Raw genomic sequence first — 22877 nt, 5'->3', positions numbered from 1 at the left:
GAAATTCAATGTTTAATATAGAAAACTCATTTGTGCTCAAGTTGACTGATTTCAGACACCTGTCATACACATGGAGAAGATATACATAAAATCCACATTTACACACAGAATCTATGTTTCAATAAAAACAAAGACCAACTCATAACCAACGTGGGCCTCTCACGGCTGTGGCCTCCCCCGTTGCGGAGCACAGGCTCCGGACGCGCAGGCTCAGCGGCCACGGCTCACGGGCCCAGCCGCTCCGCGGCATGTGGGATCTTCCCAGACCGGGGCACGAACCCGCGTCCCCTGCATCGGCAGGCGGACTCTCAACCACTGCGCCACCAGGGAAGCCCGCATAACCTTTATCTACAAATGACACAGTGACTAAGTATTGTGCAAATATTTTTCCTTGGAAATAGGGATTATTACCAAATCATGTGTAAGCTATACCCAGTCTTTGTTCAAATAACTGATTGATGTAATCATATCTCTCTCTCATATGTTCCCACTACCATGAGGAAAATCTCTACAGTATATTTCAAAAACTAGCAGGAATGTAAAACTTCGTGCTACAGAACTTAGCTGATACATTTTATCTAAATTACAACAGATTGAATTCTTCAGATAGTATTCACAGATGAAAATCTTATCGATCTACCACATTAATTTCAAGGGTAACTTGAATTAGAAGAAAATTCCAGGCTGTAACAGAATAAAAAACGCTTTGATAATTAACGACTCCTTTAAATACTAAGTACCTTATCTATTAGCATGCAAACTAACATTTAACGAAGATTTTTTCAAGATACTGCCATTTTCTCCCTTTCTAGAAGACTATTCACAAGATTTGGAACACACTGACTGCAAAGAGGACACAAGGTTAGAGCCAGTGGAGCTGGGAAGTTCCCCGTCCAGAAGAAGACGACACACAAACTTATTCGTTGGGGTGATGACAAGCATCCTGGTGGAAACACTGATCGTCACCTTCCCTTGTTTCATGACGTCCTTTACAAGGTCATTTTACTTCTCATTTTTTTTCCTATACGGAACACCAAGGCTGGGACAGTTTCTGGAATTGCTTTTGTGGTCCCCGAAGGTCCGACGAAGAACCCACCTGAAGACCCACCTCCCTCACCCACAGGGACAGCAATGCTCTGGGTGGTGCCCGCCCTCCCTCCTGCCCAGGGATGGTGTCCAAGGTGTGGGTCCAGGAGACCTGGGTGGCACGCTGAGCCTGTGACCAGGTGTGATAGACACAGTGTCCCAAATGTTCCTTCTGTTTAAAAGTTATCAAATGTACTTCTTTTTATTGTGGTAAAATACACATATTTAGCATTTTATGTCTGTAAGTGTACAATTCAGTGCCATCAAATACATTCACAGTATCTGTGTGACCATCACCACTACGGACGCAAAACTTCCTTATCACTTGCAACAGAAACTCTGTACCCACTCAACACCACGTCCCCTCTCCTCTCCCCCAGCCCCTGGAAACCACCACACTTTCATCTCTGTGAATCTGACTACTGTAGGCACCTCATACAGGCGGAATCACACAGTACTTGTCCTCTTGTATCTGGCTTGTTTCACTGAGCGTAATGTCTAAAACATTCATCCATGCTGTACCCTGTGCCAGACTTTCCTTCCTTTTTAAGGCTGAGTAACATTCCATTGTATAGATGGACCATATTCTGAGGTTTATCTGTTCATTCCTCGATGGACATCTGGGTCGTTTCCAATGTGTGACTATGCTGAATGATGCTGCTATGAACACCGGTGTACAAATAACAGTTCGAGTCCTTACTTTCAGTTCTTTTGGGTCTATGCCTAGGAGTGGAACTGCTGGATCACATGGTAATTCTATGTTTAACTTTGTGAGGAGCCACCATACTGTTTTCCACAGCGGCTGCCCCAGTACAATCCCACCAACAATGAATGCACAAGGGTTCTGATTTCTCCACATTCTCGCCAATGCTTGTTATAAAAGTTATCAAACGTACTTCTTCCATTTAGGACACTGAGAAGTGTACAGACTATAATTCAACTTCTTTTCTTTTTGCATTACTGACCCACAACGCAATCTAATAACAGGACGAGTCGTTTCCTGACCATTCCTGCATTTCCTGTGTGCCAGGCTCTCCGTATGCTTCTTCTCTAATCTTTACAAGAGCCCTGTGAATTAGGCGCATCCATTTCTCTGATGAAAAACACAAGGCTAAAGACATGAAAGTGACTTTTCCAGAGCCCCGTGGAACAGGTAACGGATGGGGCTGTCTGACTAGAGTGCTGAACTGGGTGAGATTCGTTTAGATACAAGTTTATGAATTATGGATTAAATTAACATGTAACAGAAAAAATAAAATGAATATGTATCAAACACTTGTCTTCACTGGAATTCCTTAGGACAAGGCGGACGCAGGTGTTTACATTAGAACTAAGTTGATACAAAGAAAACATTAATAAGCATCGCTACAGGCAACCCATAAACCTGTGAAACTGTGACAACTGAGCAAATGACAGCTCCAGTGAATGGAGTTTGGGGGTGGCTGCCGACACCTGGCTGCCCTCATTCTGGAGGTCTTCAGGCAGAATGGAGGCCTTGTTCCTTCCTGCCGCCCCCGAGGCCCTGGCACACTGTCTCTGCAGAGCAGACACTCAAGTAGATCAAATTTGCTGCCCTCTCTCACCAGCCACACGCCCAGGACAGAGCCCGCTCTAAATCCTTGACCTGACAACAGCCAAGCCCAAATGCCACAAAGAGAGGCAGCCCTGGAGAGGAATTCACCCCACGAACCCGATCATTCTGGGGCAGCCATTCACAGGGCCTGGGGGATGCAGACGCTGACCCGGCAGGAGGGGGCAGGCCCGGGTGCTGCCTGAACCAGCTCCCCGCGTGGTGCCAATGCTGCAGGCAGCTTTAGAACCGTGCAAACGGTGTCTAGTCCCATCTCTGGGGGCACCGAGCCTCCCGCTAACCACGTCTGCTTCTCTTTGCTCATGCCGAGCCCCAAATATCTCTGGAGAAGGTCTCCATCTCGCTTTCAAAAACAGCCAGGTGCACGTGTTTTCTTAGAATAGTCAAGTCAGAACCTAAGTGATGCTTACCAGCAATTAATTTGGATCCCGTCATTGCTCTGGCCACTAAGAAGCTCACTGCTTAAAATCCAGCCCGTTTTGAGCCATTTTATAGAAAAGCTGTGCCACTTGTTTGGAATACCAGCTTTATTTATTTCCCTGCCCTTATTTCCTGTGCCTAATGCCTTCATCTATATCTTACATGTTTTTCATTTTTAAAATTATGTATATGTCTGTAAACCTCCTCAAATTCTTCCCTGGCTCATATGAGATACAGATCAATAAAATGACTAAACCAACTGAAATAACCAGCAAGTCTATGATTCATGACAGAGCTTGAGATCTGTTCGCCATGTTTCCAATATACCCACTATTTCACCCATTCTCACACATCAACTCCAGTGTCCTCCCCAACATACATGGTGCCCGCCATATTTTCATCAGCTGAGATGCTTCTCCACAGGGCACCTCCAGGTCCTCACGTGGCCACCAGCACCAGGGTCCTGCAGCGCCCTCAGGGCTGCCCTGGCTGCCCCACAGAGATGCAGTAAGCTCCAGCACCCCACACCCCCCAGTTTCCACAGCCACCCCATGCCCAGCAGAGGGTTCTGGATGCGAGAGGCACCGGGGAGGTGCCCCTGCCCCGGGAGACAGCACCCACCAACTCACGCTACTGAGACAGGCACCGCGGAGAATGACACAGAATTTGTACCACCTCTTCCAATGTATCACCCATCCTCACACTTCAGTTTTAGCGTTTTCCCTAAGATGTGTAGTTTCCCACAAGGCCACATTTTTGACAACTGTATTATATTTTAGTGTCTACGAAATATCCAAAAAATATTCACCAAGGAATCATTTCCGTGGCACATGACACCCAGATTTCCTTTTCTGGGCTGACCCCACTTGGCAGCCGCTGGTTTGGTCACCTGTGGTCTTCCAAGGAGATGGAAAAGGGGTCTCCCTGGGCAGAACCACTGAGGGCAGCTGCCTGGGCTGCCTCCCAGCCACACCGGGGTGTGCGTGTGGGGGAGCCCTCTGCGTGCACCGGGGGGCCTGCACGGGCTCTAGCTCCCTTCCAGCCCTGCACCCAAGGGTGCTGTCCACACACACCCCCGGGAACGGCACCCAGTCCGGGGCGCACAGACCCTCTGCTCCTCTTCCTCTCAACTGCTGCTCTGCAATAACTTTTTAGTGTCCCACTTTTATCAAAAGCTGGTAGACAGAAAAAGCTCTTTTTCTATTTAAAAAAATTTTAAGTATTACACGTATAGATTTCAATGAACCAAGCAGACTTTACATCCCAGAATCATACATAACTGAGGAAAAGCCAAACAGATAAGAATCAGAGAAACAGACTGTCTTTCAGAGCAGAGTTACATGTCTAAAGTCACCTCTGGATCAACTAGAAAAAGTAACAGCAATTACAGTGTCTCTAAATCATTCTACAGTGGAACTGAGCTGAAGATTTAGTAATTCTGTCAATTTTAAACAACTTGGAACTAAAATTTTTTTTTATTTTTTTGCAGTACGCGGGCCTCTCACTGTTGTGGCCTCTCCCGTTGCGGAGCACAGGCTCCAGACGCGCAGGCTCAGCGGCCATGGCTCACGGGCCCAGCCGCTCCGCGGCATGTGGGATCTTCCCGGACCGGGGCACGAACCCGTGTCCCCTGCATCGGCAGGCGGACTCTCAACCACTGCGCCACCAGGGAAGCCCGGAACTAAAATAATTAACTGCTATTACTGTGAAAATTTTTTCTACTTGGTGAAACACAACTTTTTGTACAGAAATAATAACACAAGACTACAAAGAAATATAAATGTGCCAGGAAAACAAAAAGAGAAAGAGGCAACAAAAATGAGGATGGGAGTCCTAGGTGTGCGCAGTGCCTGGTACACGATGTGCATGGAAGATGCGATTTTGCATGTTGGTCTCACGGGGCAGGATCTGCCATGTGTATCCCATGAACAAGAGCATACACACTATGCGGACACACTAAAAATTAAACCATCGTGGGAATAAACTTCATCCCACAGCTTAAGGCAATATCTATTCCAGACACTCTGGGGTAGCGATGATAAACGTCTCATACAGGAAAGGCAAAAGCTTCAACCCAAAAAGAAAAAGCGAACAGAACCCTCGTAAAGCCGAGTGGCAGACAAGAGTTCTGGCTTCACGTGGGAATCGCACACCTCCCTCCGCAAACCAAAGCCTGCCCGAGCGACTCTCCCGAAATAACCGGACAATCTGATATCACAGAATTTCATTGTACTGATTAGTTCCTTGAAATACGTAACTAGAAATATCCACACACACTCCTTGTGGCAGAAAATGTTACCTTTGCTTTCTTCAATCAGATGAGCCGTCTGGCCGGAGACGTCTATTTAATCTGGTTTTCCAAGTGAGAGGTCGGCACCCATTGGACCTTCTCCTTCTAGAGCGTAAGACCTGTACTGCTCACCTCCCGGTAAGCACCATGATTTACGCAGAGATCACCTGGCATCCTCTCACCTCCCTTCTACCTTTCCAGACCTCACAACACCTCTCCCCCACCCCCTCCCTCCGGGAACCTCTCAGTTTGACTACCCCCTCCAGACCCTCTAAAGGTCATGCAGACGCTTCCCCCACCTCCTCACCTGAAATCGATGGTCTCCAAGCAGGCAAGGTGGGGTGGACTGAACGGGGGTGAGTCACCTGGAAGAGGGTTTTCGCCTACAAGGTGTCTAACCCCACCCCTGAGGTAATCAGTCCTGAGGAAACGGCTGTGACCAGGCACCGGGAAGAGACACAGGCTCAGTGCTACCGGGCTCCCCACGGCCCCCGAGAAGCAGAGGGCCTCTCCTGGGACAGAAAGCCACGTCGCTGAGAGAGGAAACAGCAGGCTCCCCCAAAACAAAAACTGCACAGGAGGTGTCACCACCCTACAAAGGATGTAACATACCACCTAGAACCCGGCCGTTTAGTAAACGTCTTACCTCTGATTCAAACCCTAAAACCTGTGGTGGAAGAAAAAGACAAGCTTGAGGCTGTTTCCTGGCTGCTGCAACTTAACAGATAAAATGTACTGAAAGCAGATCCGTATTTACTTCCGGGGCCTTAAAGGTTTCCCCATCTGCCAGGTAACTAACACAATCAAAACACCAGCAAACACAACCAAGTGAAGACACAGCACGTGAGGCTGCTAGAGAATCTAAAAAAGAGGGGATATATGTATACGTGCACCTGATTCACTTTGCTGTACATCACAAACTAACAGAACAAGTTCAAGGACCAGGAAAATCTTTACGGGAGGAGAGCTTTGAAGGACGGGTAGGAATTCGGAAGGGGTCGATTAAGAAGGTATTTGTGAGTGGAAGCGAAAGGGTGTGCAAAGACACAGGGAAAAGAAAACACGGAGCACGGAGTTACAGAGATGGCGAGTCCAGCAGATGAGTGAGGGAAGGGCAGGGCTGGCCGAGGCCCTTGGAGCAGCGTGACGACTGGGGCTGGATGTCCAGGAAGCAGTGAGGGGGAGACTCGGTGCCACCCGGGTGCTCCGAGATTCACCCGCCCTCAGTGCATTGCTGAGGAGGGAACGGAGGGGCAGGGGATTCCCAGAAAACCCACCCACCACGCTGGGACACGCTGCTGGGCCGGGGAGGGGGGATCAGGAAAGGAAGGAGACCGAGGTAGCCCCACAAGAATCCTGCGCGAGGGCACAGGAAGCCACTGATAACAACAGGGTGGGTAGTGAGGAAGACGCAGGGGCAGACGGGAACCAGCTGGGCTTTAAACATGCTGTTCACAGCCCTTATCCAGTAACAACCTGCAGTGGAGTATAGTCTGTAAAAGGACTGAATCGCTATGCTGTACACCTGAAATTAATACAATACTGTAAATCAACTGTGTGTCAATTTAAACGAAAAAAAGACCTCAGGCCAGAAGAACAAAAGACGTTATTCAGAGGCTCCGTGAATGGTGCCGGCGTGGCACTACTGACACTGGGGACAGACCTGCGGCAGGGTGGCCCGCGTGCGGTGGGACGTCTACCTGCAGCCCTGTCCTCACCCACTGCGTGCAGCAGCGCCTCCTCGGCTGTGACAACCAGACACGCCTCCAGTGGCAAACGTCCCGGGCTGGGGGTGCAAAATCGCCCCCAGTTAGAACCAGTGGTCTAATGAGGGGACACCGCCCACAGCTAGGAATTCTGAGCCCAAGCCCACGGCGAGGTGAGGCAGAGCTCAGGTCCCAGCCACGTGAGCGATCCCAGGCCCCTGGTGTAGTCAGCGCTTCCCCTGGGAAGCCCCTCAGGCTCCACGTCACTCTTAAGAGCAAATCATGGAGAAATTTTTCCAACGTAACGTCCAGTACAATCGAAGAACCAGGCACGCAGGGAAACGCGACACCACAAGCAAGAGCAAGCAAAACCCAGACAGCAGCAGCTGAGAGAATGGATCCACCAGCCACAGACAGCAAGCAACTCAGCCATGTTTAAAGAAAGAAAAGACTACGGTGACAGGTGTTAACTAGACTTAACTGTGGTGATCGTTGTGCAATATATACCAGTACCGAGCCATTATGTTGTACACCTGAAACGAATACAATGTTGTATGTCAATTATACCTCAATAAATAAATGAACAAACAATCAGCTTAAATATGCCCACATTAAGACCAAGAACCATTGTGTAACTGAGCTCCATGATAATTTTACAGCACCAAAACTTCAGCCTGAGGTTGTTAAAGAAATCAAAATACTCCATTTTTATTTTATATGATATTTATTACATAACACTAAAACACATTGCTTGGGGCTTCCCTGGTGGCGCAGTGGTTAAGAGTCCGCCTGCCGATGCAGGGGACACGGGTTCGTGCCCCGGTCCAGGAGGATCCCACATGCCGCGGAGCGGCTGGGCCCGTGAGCCATGGCCGCTGAGCCTGCGCATCCGGAGCCTGTGCTCCACAACGGGAGAGGCCACAACAGTGAGAGGCCCGCGTACAGCAAAAAAAAAAAAAAAAGTAAAAAACAACAACCACAACAACACATTGCTTGATACTTGATAGGCCTACATTCTGACATAGAAATGCGTGCTAGGCCAGCCACAAAGCCCCTTTTGTATGATATCGTTTTCATTTTCATCTAAACCAAGGGAGCCCAGTAGGCTAAGATAACAGTATACAGCCTATCAATGGACTAGAAAATAGAAGAGGGAGAGCAAGAGATGCGTTATCTACCAGGAATCCCCCTTACTTCACTTACATTTTCCAAATTCCACTTACTGTTTCTGGAAATATTCCCACCGGTTGTACTTTTGGGCAAATTCCACTAGTTGTATTTTCCCTAGGCATATCTGCTCCCAATTCTGCATTCTCTTTAGGAAAACAGCAGACCAGAGTTATCCTCCCAGAACCAGCAGCACTGCTAGCTTAGGTCGATGATACTTCCTGAATCAGCCCTTTCCCAAAGCATCTTCCGCGGTCTTTGCTGGATGTCATACAAATTACCAAGTCAGAAAAAAAAAGAAAAAAAATGAAACCCCCCCCCCTCACACGAGCCTAGACTGGACAAAAGAGGTCTGAATGGTGGTGGAGGGCCATAGGGGGCAATCACTGCCCACGGGGACACTCCCCCCTTCTGGAAATGTGGGTCCCCACTGCCCCTGGTGGGGTGTGATGGTGCAGACCCCCCCACCAGGAGGGCACTTGTGAGGGGGCCGATGTCGTCACGCTTCTAGTGTAGCCCTGCCTGAGCTTTTCTGTTCTGAGTACCTAAAACTTTCTTATAAATTACTGCCCTGTTGTTGACATCTTACTTTACGTTTTTCCTAAGTAGCATATGTAGACAGGTGTGACCCATGAATTTCACTTCAGGACTGTGAAGGGAAAGTTATGAACTAAGTGTATCTAAAGGGGCGGGAGGTGGGGATGGCACACCGGGTCAGATGCCGCTGAAAACCGCTAGGCTACAGTGGGAAATTCCCAACACACGCGCAGAGACGGGGAGCAAAACACACTTATAAGGAACCTTATTTAAACGTATTAAAAAATTAACAATAATACTTAACCTTTGATGGCTAACTGATTTCGTCAAATACTTTATATAAGCCCGTAACTTTCAGACAAGGGGCAATGCTAAAAAGAGAATAAAACATTTGAGCCGCCTGGATCTGACAGAATTCCAAGCCTGCTTCTACCCGAGTGTTAGAAAAGCTGAAGCCAGAAACCGCTAAATAAGAGTAATGCAACTAGGCATAACACAATAAAAGGTATTACCTTCAAAGTGCATTATTGTTGCCAATTATAAGATTCACTTCAACTGAATTTCAAAAGCTCAATCGCCCTCAACAGAAACAGTCTCTTTTTTAAATTTCGAGTATTACATTAAGGCAATAACTCACCTTCCAGCTATAATATCACCCTCCCTGACTGCAATGCTACATTTCAAAAATACTTCTCCATCGACAAGTCAAGCGAATTCAGGTTAATTTTATTGCATTTTGGCGCTGTCTCACATTGGTGTGCAATTACCTTTATCATTTGATTGCCAAGGCAGAGAGTAATCAGAACAATTATTTGAAAATGGAGGTTTATAAATTCGAAATCACAGTTGCTGGCATTTTTGATAAAACAGCAGCTTTATCTCGGGAAGTGGCAGGGACATGGGATAAATCATGCATCAGCCAAGTGTAGCTGACCTCCAAATGCATCGCACAGTATCAGAAGTGCTTCCAAAGAAACTTTCCAGCATCATCCATCATCCTTCATAACACTAAAATAGCTACACACCTGAAGAATGGAAGCTAGAGGATAATTTAAAAAAAAAAAAAAGAAAAAGAAAAAATTCCAAGCAGTATGGGCAAAACCATTAACTGTTCTCCCTTTTAAACTGTGAGATACAGTCCATGCACATAAACAAATATGACTTTACCATAACTCTGAACATCTGTATTCATATTCGTCAACTCAGTTTTAAATACAAACGAAACATGGAGTCGAGTCATGAAAAGAAAAAGTGCATTTCTGGACTGCATGCATTTTTATGTTCCGTTTGGGTACGGCTGCCTGTGTGGGTCATACTGCTTCCGTAGTCAGCGTATTGCTGTCGCTACCTCTGTTCTCTAGGCCTCATTTTCTCTGAAAGTTTATTGCTTAAAAAAAAGAATGTAACTTGATTTTAAAGACAAGAATAAAGGGAGAGTCAAATCCTTGAGTCCCCACATTGGTCTTCCCTAAGTCAGTTACAGGTGACAGGGAGCTCAGGACATTTAGGAAGGCAGGCGGCCCGGTCCCCAGTCACACATCTTCACACAGGGGAAAAACAGCCTTAGGACTGGGCCGCAGCTTTCTTTAGGGAAAGACGGCTACCACATCCCACCACACCTCTGGCATACATTAACCATACCTTGTTTTAACTCGTTTTTACAGGGCAAAATAAAATAACCATGTGATCATTTATTTCCTTTTTATTAAAACAAATACCCCAGAAAAAGAACACTTCTGCACGTTTACATGGGTGACCCCATGCCAACAGACTATCAAAGGTCTAGCTGGGTAGGAATGAAATTTATTATTAGCTGCATATGCCTGGCACTGGGCCAGGTGCTTTACATATATTATCTCATTTACTCCTCCCAGCAAACCTAAGGTAAAGCAAATTACTTGCAGATGAGAAAACAGATTGAGAGGGTAAGTAACTAGCCCAAGGGCACAGCACGTAAGTAGCAGCTGGTATTCAAGGTCAAATCCAACACACGTCAAAGCCTAGACTTCTGCAGACTGGCAACTACCTCCCAGACCCACACACACATCCCACACTGTGTTAGTCAGGACAGGCTTGGCTACTCTGCAGTAACAAATACCACCAAACATCCCCTGCGGGTCTGGGTGAGTCTCCAGAGCAGGAGCCTCCACTCCGGGTGTACAGGCGTCTCCAGGAGATCACGCATGAACTTGATGGCACGGCAGAGAAGGAGCGTGGAGAACCACGCACGGGCACTGACACGCTTCCGCCTTCCTAGAAGATCCAGGCATCTCCTAAAGATGCCCAACAATTTTCAATCTTCATCTGATGAAAACGCACAATGGTAAGTGTGATTTCTATCAGCTAAGCTTTATGGTCCTTTCCCACCAGCAAACTCAATTCTAGTAAAAAAAAAAAAGAAAAAAAAATTCATGAAATATGAGTCAGGTGTAAGATCCTACCTAACACAGTATTCGTAAAGAAATACAGTATTTTAATGAAACCCTTGACTGTCCACACCTCGAAGTATGAATACTGTGTGACTCCTGACACAGTAATGTACAACCAGAACTTTAAGAGGGTCTCATGTTTATCTAATGAATTATCAATATTTCTCTTTGACAAAGAAAAGTAAGAATCATGAGTTGCTTACAGATAAAATGTACCAATTTCTCAAAAATGGGAGTTAAAAGAAAACAAGTTAACAAAAGAGAAAAATAACCTAAGTTAATAGAGAATCCTATGAAAGGTAACAATTATTCTTCACAGAAAATAATATTAGAGGACCTTCATTGTTTTCTTTCTTCTCAACGTACATTTGAATATTCGAAAATAAGCTAATTAGCTGGTCCATTTACTTGAAAGCATGCCATCTATTTTGAAAACAAAATGATTCCATTTTCTGTCTACTCAAGTCCAGATGTCAAGACTGAATTCCTAACCACGCTGACACGAGCAGTTAAAAGAATTCTGCAGACTACCTTTTGACCAAGCAAGCACAGGAAACACTCTCCTTCACAAACAGGATTTCGCCTACCAGGTGGCACCTGCACTAGTAACAGCCGATACAATGGCACGGGTTCACCAGAGTTTGTTTAAAAGAACCCATATGTAAGTATGTGCCCATCACAAGAGCCAGGTCTCTCACTGCCGGAGACAGGTGGTGGCTAGACTGAAACCTGCTGTGTTGGATTCAAACTGGAGGTACCAGGACAAACTCACAGTTTTTAATATGCACACAGATGACAGATGCAGAAATCAATGCAGGTGCATCATGATGTGCATGTGTGGTCAGCGAACCCGCACAGACGCCCTGGCTCTGCCCACTGAGCGGGGCTAGAAGCATCAGCACCTCAGCGGCAATACGCACACCAGTGCCCAGACCTTGGTCTCTAAATATCATATTCCAGGAAAAGGAATGTGGGCTCCCTGGAGAAATGAGTAAATCCAGGACTGGGGCAGGGAAAATACAAGACAAGCTTGGGTTACACTGTGGGGCCAGGAAGTAAGAAAGAGCTACACAAAGGCTGGACATGTCAGAAAGACAGGAGCCAACCTCGGGGGGGGGGGTCCCAAGAGCCAAAGCTGAAGCTGCCGAACAAAATAAGCAATGACAGTACTGGACTACAACCCACAGCACAAAATAAACATCCACGAGTCCATACTAACATCAACAATTCGCTGAGTAAACAAGTAAGTGGGAAAGAAGGGACAGCTCGTCCATTCAGAAGAATTCCAATCAGTGAAAGAAGAAAAAAATGAAGGGGATACACACCATCAGGCAAACAACACAGTAGCAATTGTTGTAGACAAGGTACATCAATGAATGCTAAAACTGGTACTTGAAGCCTGAGGAGAAGCAAGATGTCTCAAGATATTTATTAACTACAAAGGAGAGAACAGTAACTTTACAGTCGGAGAAACAATCAATTCCACCTTAGCCAAGTGACCAAGCTCAGTTAGCATCACCAGTAACTGACGTGTGGGCACCATGCTGTAATGCCTTGAGAGGGCTCTCACCTCTGTGCTTTTCTTAGCAGAAGCGTGAACCTCAATCTAATCGTGAGACAACATCACAAACCCAGATGAGAGACATTCTACTATATAACTAACCGGTACTCTTCAAAAGTGTCCAAGTGACAAAAAGCAAGGCAAGAGGGACTGCCACAAACTAGACATGAGAGAGACAAGGATGCCACGTGGGGCCTTGAACTGGATGGCAGAACAGAAAACGGACGCGAGTGGGAAAACTGCTGGAATTCCAACAAGGCTTATAGTATTACACAATACCAATTAATGCTAATTAATATGCTAATACCTTGTACATTAATTCCCTGGTTGTGGTAACTGAACAAGGTTATGTACAAGGACCAGGTAAGATGTTAACACTAGGCAAAACTAGATGGATGGTGTACAGAAACAAGGCTGAAATTATTCAAAATAGAAAGTCAAAAAAGACCCCCTATTCCACTGACAACTGTGTTCATGCAGGGTGTATCCTGACCCCGAAGACCTGGCAGTTGAGAAACGGGGAGACGGAACCAGAGAGGGTGAGAGGCATCTGCAGGGCCTTTATCACCCCCTGACTGCCTGCAGGCTGGGGAAGGCCGCAGACATGCATTAACATTCTCAATGAAAACCGCTCCCACGACCTCTGGGATTCAGAACCATGACGCTGCATGTTTGCCTCTGAAACAGGTTGGTACAAAGATCCAAGTCTGGGGCGGGGGATGTGAGTTGTTGCTGGGAAATAAGAAGGTTAAATAGATCATAAATTAAGATTAGTGTCAGCTGGCCAGCAGCTTTCTATCACATTATAAATCAGACTAAGAAATGAGGCACCTCCTGTTTAAAATCAGAAACCATTCAGAGTATTTCCTCCATAGCCGCTACCCCAATAGGTCTCTGTAGCCAAAGAAAAGAAAAAAAGGAGTACATCAAGACCACTACATCAAAGGGTAGTAATTAAAAGGGGAAAAGGTACCAATTATATATGTGAGTATATTTAAAACAATACAAAACACTATTTGCAGGGATATTTCTCCCTGTATTTTTTCCCAGAAATATCTAGATCATGGAGACAGCTAGCATCAGCACATCATCTACAACAGTTGCACCAGCTAACGTGACAGAAGCCGGGAGACCCTGGCGCAGACATCACAACCCTGAGTGGGTTCCGGGTCAGGCCACATAACACAGATGGAAATAATGGCCAGAGATGGCTACCAGTATTTTATTTAGACATTTTTATAAGGAAGCCAGGGGTTGAAAGCACAGCTAGGATAACTATACAAATTTTGACTTTACTAAAATGTTATGTCCCCTGAGCCAAGGTATTAATCTTGTTATGAAAGAGGTTTCTCTTCTCACTGGCCATTCATTAAACTTTCATAAATTTTAAAGCATCCTTGTTGTTGGATCATATGAAAAAAGCAACTAGCAAGTATGCAGAACTAAGGAGGATCAAACCAGCTTGGGGCGGGCTGGGCTGGAGGAAGATTTAGAGTGACTATGAAAATTCCAGACATTTGTGCTTCCTTAAATATTTATGAAACAGAGCTTTCTGTTTGCAATATGGTGTGATCCCTAAGAAATAAATGATCATTCTTCTCTTCTCCAAAAGGATAAGGATAAAATCAAAAGGCAAACCCAACAGCCAAACCGCCCCTGTCACCCTATGTTCTCTGAATCGGGCCACACGATGGGGCACCGTGCCAGAGCACCGGGAATCGACACACAGCATCACCCCTGTCAGCGCTGGACACAGGGAGACACCAAACTGACCTGTGAAGGCTCTGGGAATGTCATTACATTCTCTGTGACCAGACACAGGGCTGTTTCTGCAGGAACTTACATCCCGATGAAGCCCTGATGTGATTTTAACGACGTGCAGAAGCTTCGCCTAGAAAACGGGGAGGAATCCTGGTGGAGAGAGATAAGCCAGGACAGACCAAATTCCATCCACGTCTGGCAGAGAGCACTTCCATGTTATCATTTCTCCCCCCACCCCCCGACAACGTGATATAGTGTAAGGTTTAATTATATAAAATGGTTCCAGAATTTTGGAGTAGGCCAGATCAAGAGATGAGAATTTTCGTTCTCCACAAGCAAACAGGAATTTAAAAGTTCAGGAGGTCATCCATCATCTGTGAGTCATAATCAGCGAGCGAAGGGTAAGAGGATGTATCTTATCCCTTGGCCTATGAAAGCTTCTGATCCACGGGGTAAAAACACACTGAACTTTAATAAGCACTCAATTATAACAAATAAACCCAAACACCTAATTACCAAGTGACTCTTTATAGTTTCTAAAATAACTTAACCCAGTTTTACAAAGCAGACATTTTAAGATTCACAGAAAAATCCCGCCCAATTCCAGCATTAGATACTACAATTTATTTTGCCTACACCCAGAGGATCAAGAGATCTGTAACTCTAAATTACGTTATCTGTACCATAAATTCAAAGAGAAATTAGTCTCATTTACAAATAGCAATTACTTATAACAGAAAACTGAGTTGCAAATTTAAATTCTTAGTTTTGACAACAATCCAAAACCTGGTTAGAGGAACACCACAGAGCTAACAGAACAGCCTATGTGTGGTGTCAGCAATGTCTTAGTTTAATTAAATGGTTTTGCAACACAAGCTAATTTCCAATGAAACCCTTTTTTCTTCTCTAATTCGGCCTACTTTATATTTTTTAGCGTCCTGTTCAGGCAAATTCCTCTCCCCGTGGAGGTGATGTCCCTATTAAAACAGCACAAAGAGGGAAAAACATGTACTCTGTTCACAAAAAAAGGAGATTTTAATGCTCAAAGCGCTAGTGATAAATTACAAAAAAATAAAACAAGAAAACCAAATGTCAGAATCAGAATAGATTCTGAAGACCACTAAATACCATTAAACAAACAGTTAATCCATCTAGAGCAGGACTGTCCAACACAGTAGCTATTAGCCACATGGGGCCACCGGTTTAAATTTAAATTAATTAGAATATAATAAAATTTAAAATTCAGTTCCTTAAGTCACACTGGTCACATTCCAAGTGCCCAGCAGCCACACGTGACCAGTGGCCTCCACACTGGACGGCACAGGTATATTCTATCACTGCCAAATGCTCTGTCGGCAGTGCTGACCAACCCTGTCGCTGTCACATTAGAGAAACTGAGACCCAGGAGGTAATGAGTCGACTCGCTGATAAACCAGGAGGCCGACCGCCACCGCCGAGCACATGTGGTTGGCCCCTGAGCACCTCAGTCACTACGCCCAATGTGAGCTCAAGCTCCACAGGGTGGGGGCCCTGTCTGTTCAGTTCAGAGTCGGAAACACACCCAGCACATCCCCACCCATGAGGCTCTGACCAACAGCAGGTGGGCGATGCTTTGAATGAAGACATGAATAAATGACCGTAATGCTACTGGATCCAAAATTATAAGATGTAGTCCCTAAACTCAAGTTTAGTCCCTAAACTAAGAGGGTTAAGAATTTCTCAAACTAAGACTTAGGAAGACTTCCCTATTTGGTTGAGTTCTCAAAAAGACCGCATTAAATATCTCTGTGCACAAAATTTTAATTAATTCTTTAGAACGGGGTCTCAGACATGGAATTACCCTAAATACCTAACAATGAAAGAATGTTACACCTTTATAATGGAATACCGTGTCTTCTCTAGAAATAACACGGATAAGCACTTACGATAAAAGGTCAGGTAAAAGAGGCAAACACAAAACTGGGGTTATTCCATGTAGAGAAATTATCTCGTGTGAGTGTGCATGTGATGTGTGTGTGCACGTGATGTGTGCGTGCACATACGTGCATACGTGTGTGCACGTGCGTACTACACAGTCAAGAGAAGGGAAAACAGAAAACGCAAGCAGAAGAACGGATGTCCAAGATATTGGTGTTAGCAGACAAGAACTTTAATTATGATTGCTGTGTTTAAAAATAAGAGGAAAAGACAGACAAAATAAATGGGGCAGTGGAGAATTTTAAATACTGAACTGAAATACATTATTAAAATGTGAAATGGACATTCCAGAACTGAAAACACAAAATTTGAAATTCAGAACTCACTCGATAGGATTAATAGTAGATGGAACAGAGCAGGAAACAGGATTTCTGATCTACAGGACAGGTCAACAGAGAGTATACAAACCATGGTACAGAAAGAGAAAAAAGGTATGGAAAGAAACAAGAGCATTAGAGCCTTGAGAACACGGTAAACAAGACCAACGCCTATATTTCAATCCCAGAAGGAAAGGAGAGCAGATGAAGAAGAGAAATAGATGAAGAAATGAGTCGAGATTTTCCAAAACAAATAACAGATACCAAACCAGAGATTCAAGAAGCTCAGCAAATTTCAAACAGAATAAATATGAAGAAAACTCACAACTAACCACACACAGTTAATTAGTTTCAAACCACAGGGAAATGAAAAACCAGAGAGAAAGTCTTAAAAGCAGCCAGAGGGATAAACTCCCACTACCTCCGAAGGGGCAAGGACAAGGCTGACAGCTGACTTTCCACAGAGACTTTAGAGACCAGGAGAAAATGAAATGACTTGTTTAAACCGATGAAACAAAATACCAACTCAACAATCAATAACTGCTAAGTTATGATTTTAAAATGGAGACAACCCAATCAAAAAATGGGCAGGGGATCTAAACAGACTTTTCTCCAAAGAAGACATACAGATGGTTAAAAAGCACATGAAAGGATGCTCAACGTCACTAATCATTAGAGAGAATGCAAATCAAAACCACCATGAGGTACCACCTCACACCAGTCAGAATGGCCATCATCAAAAGATCTACAAAGAATAAATGCTGGAGAGGGTGTGGAAAGAAAGGAACCCTCCTACACTGTTGCTGGGAACGTCAACTGGTACAGCCACTATGGAGAACAGTATGGAGGTTCCTTAAAAAACTGAAAATAAAGCTACCGTATGATCCTGCAATCCCACTCCTGGGCATGTATCTAGAGAAAACCATAATTCAAAAAGATACATGCACCCCCAATGTTCATTGCAGCACTGTTTACAACAGCCAAGACATGGAGGCAACCTCAATGTCCATCAACAGAGGAATGGATAAAGAAGATGTGGTACATATATATAATGGAAAAGAATGAAATAACGCTATCTGCAGCAACATGGATGGACCTAGAGATTGTTACACTGAGTGAAGTTAAGTCAGAGAAAAACAAGTACCATATGATATCGCATATATGCGGAATCTAAAAAAGGGTACAAATGAATTTATCTTCAAAACGTAAACAGAGTTACAGATGTAGAAGACAAACTTATGGTTCCCAGGGGGTAAGGAGTGGGGAGGGATAAATTGGAAGACTGGGACTGAGATATACACAATACTATATATAAAACAGATAACTAATAAGAACCTTCTATATAGCACAGTGAACTCTACTCAATACTCTGTAATGGCCTATATGGGAAAAGAATCTAAAAAAGAGTGGATATATGCATAACTGATTCACTTTGCTGCATACCTGAAACTAACACAACATTGTAAATCAACTATACTCCAATAAAAATCTAAAAAAAATTAAAAAGTAGCATAAAATAAATTCAATCCATTGCCAGTCAACTAGCATTAAAATAAAAAAAATTTTAAGAGGTCTTCAAGAAGTAAATCATCCCAGATGGAAGCACGGAAATGAAGAAAGCCACAAAAGGTACCAAAAGAGATAAGCGTGTGATAAATCTGCATGAATATTGAATATTTAAAACACCAATAACAATAATAATACTGATTATTGCTTTTAAAGTATACATAGAATCAAAATACAACAGCATAAAAGCTGGGTCCAAGGTAAACAGAATAAAGTTTTGTAAAGTAACTGTCCCGGAAGTGGTAAAGTATCAATTTCAGGTAAACTACAGTAAGTCAAGAATTCATATTGTGATCTCTAGGTTAATTACTAGAAGAAAAGTCTAAGTATGTATAACTAAAAAGTTAACAGAGAAGAAAAACGAAGATTAAAAATATCATCTTAATCCAAAAGAGAGCAAAATGAAGAATAAATTAAAAAAACAAAAAAGATATGGGACAAACAGGAGACAAAAAGCAAATGGTAAAATTAAACTCAACTACATCTACAATTACTTTATAATTATTACTACTAGACAATGTACACCTCATACCCATTAGGATGGCTACTGTCAAAGAAAAACAGTGACAAGTGTGGGTGACACTGTGAAAAAAACTGGAACCCTTGTGCACTGTTCGTGGGAATGGAAAATGGTGCAGCAGCTATGGAAAATAGGAAGGAGGTTTCTCAAGAAATCAGAATTGCCATATGATCCAGCAATTCCACCTGTGGGTAGCTATGTGAAAGAACTGAAAGCAGGGACATGAAGAGAGATTTGCATATCCGTATTCATAGCAGCGCTATTCCCAATAGCCAAGAGGTGGACAACCCGTGTCCATGGACAGATGGATGGATGATAAACAAAGTGTGGTCAATACACATGTGATATTTAATTTCACGTGCCAACTTGACTGGGTCACAGGGTGTCCAGACAATTGGTTAAACACTGTTTCTGGACGTGTCTGTGAGGGTGTTTCTGGGTTGAGATTTTAGCATTTGAATCGGTGGACTGATACTGTCCCTCCTCAGTGAGGTGGGCCTCACCCAATCCACTGAGGGCCTGACCAGGAAAAGAAAAGGTGGAGGAAGGGGAATCTGCCCTTTCTGCCCTTCCTCCAGCTGAGACCTCGGTCCTCTCCTCCCTTCACACCGAGACTTAACACCATCCGCCCTCCTGGGTCTTCAGCTTGCAGACAGCAGGTCCTACGAGTTCTCCCCCTCCATAATCACGTGAGCTAACTCCTTATATTTACATAGTGCAATGCCCATTGATGACTTTAAAAAATTTCTCAAAGGAAACTTCCTTTCTACTAAAAGCCTATAGCAAGCATCACTTCTGGTAGTGAAAAATTAGCAGCTTTCTCTTTACAATATATAAGATAAGTATATCAATTATCACCATATCCTTACTTAACATAGGACTGGAGGTCCTATCCAGCACATGACAAGAAGAGAAATAAATGGTTACCAAAGTAAAAAGAAAAAAGTAAAATTCTCATTCATAGGTGACATGACTGTCCACGTAGAAAATCAAAGAATATGGGCTTCCCTGGTGGTGCAGTGGTTGAGAGTCCGCCTGCCGATGCAGGGGACACGGGTTCGTGGCCTGGTTCAGGAAGATCCCACATGCTGCGGAGCAGCTAGGCCCGTGAGCCATGGCCGCTGAGCCTGCGCGTCCGAAGCCTGTGCTCCACAGCGGGAGAGGCCACAACAGTGAGAGGCCCGCGTGCCGAAAAAAAAAAAAAAAAAAGGAAAATCAAAGAATATACATAGAATATATTAAAATTTAAAAGAGAATTCAGCAAGGAAACTAGATATAAGATGAGCACACAAAAGTCAACAGTATTTCCAAATACCAATGACAAAGAAAATCTAATCCTAAAAAAAGATACTATTTATAATAGCAACAGAAACAACGAAACAATAAGGACCTGCGGAAAGCATTACAAAAGATGGATAAGCTCTTCATGAGAAAAGGCTATTAACAGCTAAGAAACACTAAGGACCACCTAAATAAATGTATACATAGAGAGCATATTCCTGAAGAGGAAGACTTGTCTTATAAAGATGTTATTCTCCTCACATTACCTATAGATCCAAGTGCCTCTGACCAACACACCGAAGGCTTTTTCGAAGAATTTGACAAGGTGATTCTGAAATTTGTATGGACAAGCAAGCTGTGAGGACTTACCCCTTAATGCCAAGAGTTAGCCTAAAGCTATGGTAATTAATACAATGTGGTATTGATACAGAAATAGAACTCTACGTGAAAAGAATCATAAATTCGATTACGTTCAACTACATGAAAACTAAGAACCCTTGTAAATCAGAAGGCACCATAAAGAAAACGAAAAGTTAGGCTACATACTAGGAGGATAAAACTGCAGCCATGGAACTGACAAAGGATTAGGATCCAGAATATATAAAATACTCCTATAATCAATAAGAAGAGGACAACCCAATAGAAATATAGGCAAAATGGGTATGAAGAGGCATTCTGCAAAAGAGGAATCATGAATGCAACATGACAAGATGCTTGGCCTCACTGGTAATAAGACAAATGTAAATTAAGATCACAATGAGATGCTCTTTCCCATCCAGTAAGTTAGCAACTATTAAGTAAATTCCAAGTTTTGGAAACAATGTGCATCAACTGTTCCAACCATTTTTACAAAACATGTATTGTCTCAAAATGTTGAAGGTTGACAGTGCAGTAACTGTACCCTTGAGTGTACACCAAGGAGAACCTGTGACAAATGTGCACAGGAACAGCATACAGAGCCATCACAGCGGCAGGGGGTGACAGCCAAAACCCAGGACAATTCCAATGCCCAGTGACAGAGGAACAGAAAAGTATAACAAACAGCGGTGTCGTCATACAATGAAGCGCTATAATGTACAGACGATGAACCACAGCTACACGCGGCAAGCGACTCAGACAAAATTCAGAAACATAATTCTGAGTGGAAGAAAGCAAGTCTCAGAATGCTCAGACGACAGAATATCCTTTTTAATAAAGGTCAAAACAAGTGATACAAAATGAGATTTTGTTGAGGAGTAGACAGATGGTAAAACTATACACATTTAAAAAGCAAGAGAATGATAAATACAACATTCAGAATAGTGATAACTCTGGGATGGGGAGGCTAGGGAAGCTGGGGTCAGGACAGGAGAGGAAGCACACAGATAAATTTCACTGAATTTAGCAGTTGACAGGTGTCCTGATCATTATTTTTACTTCATAGCTATTTTTACTTCATAGCTTACACAAATATCTCATATACTCTTTAGTATGTATCAAACAACACAAAATTTTAAAAAGAAAAAAAAAGGAAAGAACAAAGAGGGAGGGAAAGGAAAAAGGAACAAAGAAAAAAACCATCTGCATCAGAAGAACAAGGAAGATCAAATTAATACAGCAAAGAACTGAAGTCAAAATTCCATAAAATGGAAAACTGAAAAAGCCTGGAAATGTTTACCCAGTGATTGGAAAATAGCAACGAATACTTTTTCTAGAGGCTGAACATTACGCTAAGAGAAACTTTCAAAACTTAAATCAATCAACTGAGACTGAAAAACAGATTGGTCTGCCGTTGGAGACTCCCGCTGGATACCAGCGTACTGTGTCTGTCTGTATGTACAGGCTGAAGTTTATATGTGACTCCAAACCTGTGAGCGAACACACTTCCCCGCCTTTGGTTCCATAGCAACTCCAGACATGTGGCGTCACAGGGGCACTGTGGGCATTCACACAGAAGGCACCCTGCCCAGTCCGGGACGCATCTGGCAACATCACAGCAGTCACGGCCACGAGTTCCCTATGCTCACGTAACACCCGTGAGAGCACACGCACACCCCCTAAGCAACCCCCATGTTCTCGCACACTTACGTGAACACAGGTATTTTTTTTTATATTGGCGTATAGTTGATTAACAATGTTGCGTTAGCTTCAGGTGTACAGCAAAGGGATGAACGCACGTATTCTTATTTTCCCAGGTGTGCACATGGCTGTGGGAAAAGCACAGATTAAACCATTGTGTTGAGCGGTTCACATGAGCCACCCAGAAACCCGGGACAAAGGACAGGTCGAGTTGGTTCATTTTTCAAATGCAGAGCCGCCGAGCTCTCTAAATGGCCAGGCAGACGGCAATGCAGGGGGTTCATGCCGTCAACACTATTGAATTTCAGTGATGAAGGTCCAGGCTGGCCAGAGATGCAACCGCAGCGGCTGTGAATTCTCGCAGGGGGAAATACACTCTTCTTCTGTCTGGTCTCTTCTTAGGCAGCATGAGCTGGCAGAATGTCAGCCCTCGGCAGAGGACCTTCCAGCGAGGCCACACGTTTAAAGCTGCAACAACCACGAGAGGAAAATCGGCTGAATTCAAGATGCCCTTGATTTTCCCACTTCCCAATTCTGTTCTCTCTACACGGAGGTGGAATCGTCTTCCTTCGGAGTAAAACTACAAACAGAGTGCTTTAAATTTCTTAAC

The 22877-nt window shown here is 44.0% G+C and overlaps 1 protein-coding gene across 8 annotated transcripts in view; it reads right to left on the bottom strand.

The window, feature by feature from the left end:
• Positions 1–22877, bottom strand: part of MGMT (O-6-methylguanine-DNA methyltransferase) — a 285335-nt gene that overhangs the window by 242826 nt on the left and 19632 nt on the right. For 4 of the 8 annotated variants that reach the window (XM_029245276.1, XM_029245272.1, XM_029245273.1 and 1 more), the window contains one exon: positions 22277–22735. The exons of 3 other annotated variants lie outside the window; for them this stretch is intronic. The gene's annotated coding sequence lies outside the window, so the exon portion shown is untranslated. Of the gene's footprint in view, positions 1–6033; positions 6084–22276; positions 22736–22877 lie in introns of those variants that run through there. One more of the 8 variants, XM_029245277.1, reaches the window with a different exon arrangement.

The sequence above is a fragment of the Monodon monoceros genome, unplaced genomic scaffold, assembly GCF_005190385.1.
Source record: "Monodon monoceros isolate NGI ecotype Baffin Bay Population unplaced genomic scaffold, NGI_Narwhal_1 Super_Scaffold_4, whole genome shotgun sequence".
Classification (NCBI taxonomy): domain Eukaryota; kingdom Metazoa; phylum Chordata; class Mammalia; order Artiodactyla; family Monodontidae; genus Monodon; species Monodon monoceros.
The sequence above is the reverse complement of the archived record's forward strand: the minus strand, read 5'-3'. Positions and strand labels throughout refer to the sequence as shown.